Source organism: Palaemon carinicauda, chromosome 18, assembly GCF_036898095.1.
Source record: "Palaemon carinicauda isolate YSFRI2023 chromosome 18, ASM3689809v2, whole genome shotgun sequence".
In the NCBI taxonomy this organism is placed as follows: Eukaryota; Metazoa; Arthropoda; class Malacostraca; order Decapoda; family Palaemonidae; genus Palaemon; species Palaemon carinicauda.
Window position 1 is genome coordinate 51,669,648 of NC_090742.1, and position 10,000 is coordinate 51,679,647.

General features: G+C 35.3%; 1 pseudogene; it reads right to left on the minus strand.

Annotated features, from left to right (window-relative positions):
* The window catches only part of LOC137657291 (piggyBac transposable element-derived protein 3-like), a 33,377-nt pseudogene that overhangs the window by 7,963 nt on the left and 15,414 nt on the right, over positions 1-10,000 (minus strand).

The window sequence follows — 10,000 nt, forward strand, 5'->3', positions numbered from 1 at the left end:
TTGGTGGTTGCTGCAGAAGTAGTCGAGCTTAGGAAGAACATAATGTACGCGACTTGAATAATTTCTTTACTTGGCCTTTTGCAACGATGTCCTATAAGGAAATAAGGACAGAGACAAAATGGTTCAACTGAACGGTGAGTGAAGTGTGGTTCTTCAACAGGATAGTCCCAAAATTCGACATTGAAGAAAGGACATATCCAGATCGTATTGGTAAATATATTGTGTTGCTCATCGTTTACTTTAGCATGATGACGTATGCGGAGAAAATATATTGCATTCCTGTCTATACCCATCGCCACGATGGACAAAGACATAGATGCCATCGATTTCTCTGAGGAATCTGACAAACCGAGGACACGGCAGTGAAATTCTTGAAATGTAGAAGGAAACTGACGAAATAAGAAAGAATACATAAAATCTCGAAGGAAATAGACGAGCTAAGGAAAGTGGAAGATGAAATATCAAAGGAAACCGACCAACTAAAGATCTTGAAAAACTAGAACAGAAAGAAGAAAACAACAACGAAGAGCCTTTAAACGAACACGTAAAATAGCCTTTAATGCAAGAGGTACTGTCCATTACCGTGAAATAGAGGTACAAAAGCCCCTAATGCGAAAAATATGGCACCTCAAAATAGAGGTAAAAAAAACCCTTAATGCTAGAAATAAGAAACCTCAGAATAGAGGTAAAAACCCTTAATGCTAGAAAGAGGGAAGATGAAAACAGAGGTAAAAAAGCACCTAATGCTATAAATAAGGCACCTAAAAATAGAGGTCAAAGAGCCTCTAATGCTAGAAGTAATGCACATCAAAATCGAGGTAAAAAAAAAAAAAGTCCCTAATGCTATATATGAGGCTCCTAAAGATAGAGGTCAAAAGCCTCTAATGCTATAGATAAGGCACCTAAAAATAAAGGTAAAAAATACTCTGATGCTGTAAGTAATGCACCTTATAATCAAGTTCAAAAAGCCCCTAATGCTATAAGTAAGGCACCTAAAAATAAAGGTCGAAAAGCCTCTAATGCTAGAAGTAATGCACCATAAAATCGAGTTCAAAAAGCCCCTAATGCTATAAATAAGGCACCTAAAAATAAAGGTCGAAAAGCCTCTAATGCTAGAAGTAATGCACCTTAAAATTGAGTTCAAAAAGCCCCTAATGCTTTAAGTAAGGCACCTAAAGATATAGGTCAAAGAGCCTCTAATGCTAAAAGTAGTGAATCTCAAAATCAAGTTCTAAAAGCCCCTAATGCTATAAATAAGGCACCAAAAATATAGGTCAAAGACCCTCTAATGCTAGAAATAATGCACCTTACAATCGAGGAAAAAAGCCCCTAATGCTATAAATAAGACACCTAAAAATAGAGGTCAAAGATCCTCTAATGCTAGAAGTAATGCACCCTAAAATCGAGGTAAAAAAGCTAATAGTGCTATAAATAAGGCACTTAAGAAGAGAGGTTTGCAAAGAGCCTCTAATGCTAGAAGTAATGAACCTCAAAATCAAGGTCTAAGAGCCTGTAATGCTAGAAATAATGCACCTCAAAATCGAGGTCAAAAAGCCCCTAATTCTATAGAAAAGGCACCTAAAAAATAGAGGTCTAAGAGCCTCTAATGCTAGAAGTAATGCACCTCAAAATCGAGGTCAAAAAGCCCCTAATGCTATAAATAAGGCAACTATAAATAGAGGTAAAAAGGCCTCTATTGCTAGAAGTAAAGCACCTCAAAATCTAGGTCAAAAAGCCCCTAATGCTAAAAGTAATGCGCCTAAAAATAGAGGTCAAAGAGCCTATAATGCTAGAATAATGCACCTCAAAATCGATGTCAAAAATCCCCTAATGATATAAATAAGGCTCCTAAAAGAAGAGGTCAAAAACCCCCCAATACTATAAATAGGGCACCTAAAAAGAGAGGTCAAAGAGCCTCTAATACTATAGGCTATGCACCTCAAAATCAACGTAAAAAAGCTCATAAGGCTATATATGAGGCTCCTAAAAGAAGAGGACAAAAAGCCTGTAATGCTATAAAAAGGCACCTAAAAAGGGAGGTCAAAGAGCCTCTAATACTAGATGTTATGCACCTCAAAATCGAGGTCAAAATGCCCATAATGCTATAAATAAGGAACCTAAAAAGAGGGGGCAAAGATCCTCTAATGCTAGAAGTAATGCACCTTAAAATCAAGGTAAAAAAAAGCCCGTAATGCCATAAATAAGGCACCTAAAAAAAGATATGTCAAAGAGCAACTAATGCTAAAAGTAATGAACCTTAAAATCAAATTCTAAAAGGCCGTAATGCTATAAATAAGGCACCTAAAAATAGAGATCAAAGAGCCTATAATGCTGGAAATAATGCACCTCAAAATCAAGGTCAAAAAGCCCCTAATGTTATAAATAAGGCACCTAAAAATACAAGTCAAAGATCCTCTAATGCTAGAAGTAAAGCACCTCAAAATGGAGGTCCCAAAGCCACTGATACTATGTACAGGGCTCCTAAAAATCGAGGTAAAAAACCCCTAATGCTATACATAAGGTACCTGAAATAGAGGTCAGAGAGCCTCTGATGTAAGAAGTAATGCACCTCAAAATTGAAGTGAAAAAGCGCCTAATGCTATAAATAAGGCACCTAAAAAGAGAGGTAAAAGAAACCTCTAATGCTAGAAGTAATGCACCTAAAAATCGAGGTTAAAACGCTCCTAATGCTATAAATAAGGCACCTGAAAAGAGAGGTCAAAGAGCCTCTAATAATAGAGGTTATGCACGTCAAAATCAAGGTCAAAATGCTCATGATGATATAAATAAGGCACCTCAAAATAGAGGTCAAAGAACCTCTAATACTAGAAGTAATGAACCTCAAAATCAAGATCTAAAAGTCCCTAATGCTATAAATAAGGCACCTATAAATATATATCAAAGAGCCTCTAATACTAGAAATAATACACCTCAAAATCGAGGTCAAAAAGCCCTTAATGCTATAAATAAGGCACCTAAAAATAGAAGTCAAAGATCCTCTAATGGTAAAAGTAATGCACCTCAAAATCGAGGTCACAAAGCCACTGATGCTATGTATTGGGCTCCTAAAAATCGAGGTGAAAAACCTCCTATTCTCCAAATAAGGCTCCTAAAATAGAGGTCAAAGAGCCTCTAATGCTAAAAGTAATGAGCCTCAAAATCAAGGTCAAAAAGCTTCTAATGCTATGAATAAGGCACCTAAAAATAGAGGTCTAAGAGCCTCTAATGCTAGAAGTAATGCACCTCAAAATCGAAGTCAAAAAGCGCCTAATGCTATAAATAGGGCACCTAAAAATAGAGGTAAAAAAATCTCTAATGCTAGAAATAATGCACCTCAAAATCGAGGTCAAAAAGCCCCTAATGCTATAAATAATGCACCTAAAAATAAAGATCAAAGAGCCTCTAATGCTAGAAATAATGCACCTCAAAATCAAGGACAAAATGCCCCTAATGCTATATATAAGGCTCCTAAAAGAAGAGGTCAACAAGCCCCTAATGCTATAAATAAGGCACCTAAAAATAGAGGTCTAAGAGCCTCTAATGCTAGAAGTAATGCACCTCAAAATCGAGGTCAAAAAGCGCCTAATGCTATAAATAGGACACCTAAAAATAGAGGTAAAAAAACCTCTAATGCTAGAAATAATGCACCTCAAAATCTAGGTCAAAAAGCCCCTAATGCTATATATAATGCACCTAAAAATAAAGATCAAAGAGCCTCTAATGCTAGAAATAATGCACCTCAAAATCAAGGACAAAATGCCCCTAATGCTATATATAAGGCTCCTAAAAGAAGAGGTCAACAAGCCCCTAATGCTATAAATAAGGCACCTAAAAAGAGAGGTCAAAGAGCCTCTAATACTCGAGGTTATGCACCTCAAAATCGAGGTAAAAAAGATCCTAATGCTATGTATAAGGCTCCTAAAAGAAGAGGTAAAAAATACCCTAATACTATGAATAAGGCACCAAAAAGAGAGGTCAAAGAGCCTCTAATACTAGAGGTTATGCACCTCAAAATTGAGGTCAAAATGCCCATACTGCTATAAATAGGGCACCTAAAAATAGAATTAAAAAGCCTCTAATGCTAGAAGTGATGCACCTCAAAATCGAGGTCAAAAAACTTCTAATGCTATATATAAGGTTCCTAAAAGAAGAGGTCAAAAAGCCCCTATTTCTATAAATAAGGCACCTAAAAGGAGAGGTCAAAGATCCTCTAATGATAGAGGTTATGCACCTCAAAATCGAGGTAAAAAAGCCCCTAATGCTATAAATAAGGCACCTAAAAATAGAGGTAAAAGCGCCTCTAATGCTAGAAGGAATGAAACCCAAAAATTAAGGTCTAAAAGCCCCTAATACTATAAATAAGGCACCTAAAATAGGGGTCAAAGAGCCTGTAATGATAGAAATAACACACCTAAAAATAGAGGTCAAAAAGCCCCTAATGCTAGAAGTAATGCACCTCAAAATCGAGGTCACAAAGCCACTAATAATATGTATAGGGCTCCTAAAAATCGAGGTAAAAGACCCCTAATGCTATAAATAAGGCACCTAAAATATTGGTCAAAAGGCCTCTAATGCTACAAATAATGCACTTCAAAATTGAGGTCAAAACGCCCCTAATGCTATAAACAAGGCACCTAAAAATAGAGGTCTAAGAGCCTCTAATGCTAGAAGCAATGCACCTCAAAATCGAGATAAAAAAGCCTCTAATGCTATAAATAAGGCACCTAAAAAGAGTTGTAAAAAAACTTCTAATGCTAGAAGTAATGCACCTCAAAATCGAGGTCAAAAAGCCTCTAATGATATAAATAAGGCACCAAAAAATAAAGATCAAAGAGCCTCTAATGCTAGAAGTAATGCACCTCAAAATCGAGGTCAAAGAGCCTCTAATGATATAAATAAGGCACCTAAAAATAAAGATCAAAGAGCCTCTAATGCTAGAAGTAATGCACCTCAAAATGGAGGTCAAGAAGCCCCTAATGCTATATATAAGACTCCTAAAAAGAAGAGGTCAAAAAGCCCCTAATGCTATAAATAAGGCACCTAAAAAGAGAGGTCAAAGAACCTCTAATGCTATAAGCAATGCACCTCCAAATCGAGGTAAAAAAAATAACCCTAATGCTATATATAAGGCTCCTACAAATAGAGGTCAAAGAGCCTCTAATGCTAGAATTAATGCAACTCATAAACGAGGTCAAAAAGCCCCTAATGCTATAAATAAGGCACCGAAATATAGAGGACAAAGAGCCTCTAATGCTAAAGGCAATACACCTCAAAATAGAGGTTAAAAAGCTTTAATGCTATAAATAAGGCTCCTACAAATGAGGTTAAAGAGCCTCTAATGCTAGAAGTAATGCACCTCAAAATCGAGGTCTAAAAGCCCTTAATAGTATATATAAGGCTCTTGAAAATAGAAATAGAGGTAAAAAGGTCCCTAATGCTATAGATAAGGCACCTAAAAATAGAGGTCAAAGAGGCTCTAATGCTAGAAGTAATGCACCTCAAAATCGAGGTAAAAATCCCCTAATGTTAGAGATAAGACACCTCAAAATAGAGTTTAAAAAGCCCCTAATGCTAGAGATAAGACACCTCAAAATCAGAGGTTAAATATCCCCTAATGCTATGGATTAGGCTCCTTAAAATGGAGGTAAAAAGCTCCTAACGCTAGAGATAAGGCCCCTCAAAATAAGAGATAAAAAGCCCCTAAAGCTAGAGATAAAGCACCTCAAAATAGGTCAAAAAGCCCTAATGCTAGAGATAAGGCACCTCGAAATAGAGGTCATAAAGCCCCTAAAGCTAAAATTAAGACACCTAAAAATATAGGGAAAATCCTCTAATGCTAGAGATAAGGCACCTCAAAATAGAGGTAAAAAAGCTCCTAATGCTAAAGATAAGGCACCTAAAAATAGAGGTCAAAGAACCTCAAATGCTAGAAGTAATGCACCTCAAAATAAGAGGTAAAAAAACCCCTGATGCTAGAGGTAAGGAACCTCAAAATGTGGGCCAAAGAGGTGCAACAATTAAATACAGCATATACTTTGGGTAATTTTTATAAATGAAATGACCCCGCTTCACCCAGGTGAGTGGTGAACTAAACAGCCAGCATACCTCCTCCTCACCATGCAGGCTTCTGCTACTTAACACCCGTCAGCGAGTCCCAGACCTTTCACATGTAGCCATCCATGTCTGGACTCCGATAGATCGGAAACAAATAGGGTTGTAACTTGGCAAGTAAAAAAAATAATAATTATTTCAAATCTAAGAACAGATTCCTGAATTCGACAGGAATATGTACGGTAGACTTGTAATAAACTTGTATTCGTCTTGATAGCATGGTTGGTTACAGTCTGTGCAAGCATGGTTTCGGCTAAGAGGCATAGATTCGAATTTCTGCCCAGCCAGAAGCTGTTATCATAAATGAATTTCTAGTGGATATTCACTCCCAAAGATAGAATTCGATATTGAACGCCATTTTGGTTGATATTTACATTAATTAATATCAAGATTGTCAGTCATATATATATATATATATATATATATATATATATATATATATATATGTGTGTGTGTGTGTGTGTGTGTGTACATATATATATATATATATATATATATATATATATATATATATATATATATATATATATATATATATATATGACTGACAATCTTGATTTTAATTAATGTAAATATCAACCAAAATGGTGTTCAATATCGAATTCTATCTTTGGGAGTGAATATCCACTAGAAATTCATTTATGATAACAGCTTCTGGCTGGGCAGAAATTCGAATCTATGCCTCTTAGCCGAAACCATGCTTGCACAGACTGTAACCAACCATGCTATCAAGACGAATACAAGTTTATTACAAGTCTACCGTACATATTCCTGTCAAATTCAGGAATCTGTTCTTAGATTTAAGATAAACTCATCTCCACTAAGATAGATGATTAGTGTTTGCAACACGTTGTTATTGATATAGATTCACGATAAATAACCACGTGTTAAAAACTAACTTATCAGCTATCATAGTGGATAAGGGTTGCTTTCAAGTCTAAGAAAAGATTCCTGAATTTGACAGGAATATGTATGGTAGACTTGTAATAAACTTGTATATATATATATATATATATATATATATATATATATATATATATATATATATATATATATATATATATATATATATATATATGAAAGAGGCAGAGAGGGGTTATCTCTTATTCTTTTAGAAAATGCAATCGTTTTCGAGAATAGTTATCAAAAAATATAATCACACCGATGTATTTAAATTCCTAGTTACATTTCTCTATGGAACATCCTTAATTATTGTGGGAACTGACTATTCCAGTTAATATACGTCGGAATGATATATCCTGTGTTTGCATTATTCTAGTAGTAGCTGCTCTCTCTCTCTCTCTCTCTCTCTCTCTCTCTCTCTCTCTCTCTCCTCTCTCTCTCTCTCTCTCTCTCTCTCGAGTTCTAGAATAAGTTAGATAAGATCATAAGAACTCTCCAAATGCTTAAACTACATCGCTCTACCAAAGAGCAAATGGAGTCTCTGCGAATGGACTAAAAAGTCTTTGAGACATCCAAAATCCTTGTGACTCTCTCTCTCTCTCTCTCTCTCTCTCTCTCTATATATATATATATATATATATATATATATATATATATATATATATATATATTATATATATATATACATATATATACTGTATATATTACCTGTATTCAATATTCCATTTTATTTAGATGTTCCCAAGGATCACACAAGACCGCTAACTACTTTGCAAGTTGATGCTGGAATTGTATTTCTTTCGGGTGAAGATCCCATGTTCCAAAGATGTTCAATGACCACCTAAAAGCGATGTTAGAACGATATATGCCCGTTTTCATTGCGAGTTGGAATCATTGATATTAAATGTTATCGATAGGGGTATTACCATCATCATCATCACTTCATAAATGTTAATAAGCAAACCTCGTCAAGCCATACATTAGGATCACCCAATTGCCACCTCTCCCCCATCATCTTTAACCCCCACCTGATTATATCCTTCTAACACCATCCCCAATGTTAGAGGTTTAAAGGTCTCACAGTTATGATAAGATCCTTCTGGTGGAAGTTTTTTAGTAAATGAAAAAAATATGAAGATGACAATATTTCACACAGTTTGCTTTCCAGGTGTTTAAAATTATATCATAACGAAGTAAATATGCGAAAGCCTGATTGAACAAATATCGAGAGTAATGGATTCCTTGAAGAGCTTACCGGGGGAACACTTTTAAGGTGTTGGACATCTGGACATGAAGGGACGAATAAAATCGTAATAATAGGAATACTCAATGCTAAGGAAATATTTCCTTTTGCCTTAGGAAGGGTGAAGCCAGCTAGACTCGGACCTTCGAGCATTGAGCAATCGTCACCAGGGAAGGGAGTTCGCTTGGAAGTGAGCGACTTGCCCAGATAATTTGATTGATTGACTGATTGATTAGGAGTTTTTTGTCATCCTGACATCTAAGGTTATTGACGCCGAACCAGATAATTTGAGTAAACAAAGTGTTGATAGTTTAATATTCTATACCCTACATCCTATATACCACATCACTATAATAATGCACCAATGAACTTTCATTGCATGTGATTTCACATGTTTTATTATCACCAATCACTTCTGAAACAATATAGATTATGTTAACTGATGATGCAATTTAAATCTCCAACCTAAAACTAATATAATTGATATAGCAAATAATACTAATTTCTCTAACAGTGCCGAAGCCAAGTAGCCCGTGACAAAAGCTGACCCCAACCACACCGAGCTACGTGGTTCATGATCGAAATCTCAGGAAAACACTGAAATCAACAACTAAACCTTTAAACCTCATTACCATTGAAATTTTGAACAAAGGCCGCTTATTAATGGTTGGTGGCCCAATAGGTGCTATTTGAAATGATACATTATTAGCCCTTACATATACAACGTAGACCACAGTGTGTATTTATGTGAAGAGAGAGAGAGAGAGAGAGAGAGAGAGAGAGAGAGAGAGAGAGAGAGAGAGAGAGGAATTGCTTAATAAAATGCAAACGAAGGATACATCCGTGTTATGAATATTGATATGAATAGTCAGTTCAAATATTATTCAAGTAAATTTTATATAGAAATAGGATAGGAAAATTAAAAAAAAAAGTTGTGATAAAATCTTTTGATGAATTAGTTTCGAAATAATATTAGATTAAATTTCTTAAAAGAATAGAAAAGTTCTCTCTCTTCATCGCATTTCTTAGAGTGATATCGGTAATTTCCCTCCTCCTCACATTCGAACCATCCTAACGATGTCTCGGTTGTTCAACGTCGGCCACTTTACAGGGCAAGAGTTTTGTTGCTGGGTGTACCATAAAAATAGCCTGATATCTTAGAATGGTACCATGAATATAGCCTAATACCCTAAAATGGTACCATAAATATAGCCTGATATCTTAGAATGGTACCAGGAATATATCCTGATACGTTAAAATAGTACCATAAATATAGCCTATCTTAGAATGGTACCTGAATATATCCTAATACCCTAAAATGGTACCATAAATATAGCCTGATATCTTAGAATGGTACCAGGAATATAGCCTAATACCCTAAAATGGTACCATAAATATAGCCTGATATCTTAGAATGGTACCAAAAATATATCCTGATACGTTAAAATAGTACCATAAATATAGCCTATCTTAGAATGGTACCTGAATATATCATAATACCCTAAAATGGTACCATAAATATAGCCTGATATCTTAGAATGGTACCAGGAATATAGCCTAATACCCTAAAATGGTACCATAAATATAGCCTGATATCTTAGAATGGTACCATGAATGTACCCTAATACCCTAAAATGGTACCCTAAATATAGCCTGATATCTTAGAATGGTACCATGAATATAGCCTAATACCCTAAAATGGTACCACAAATATTGCCTGATATCTTAGAAAGGTACCATGAA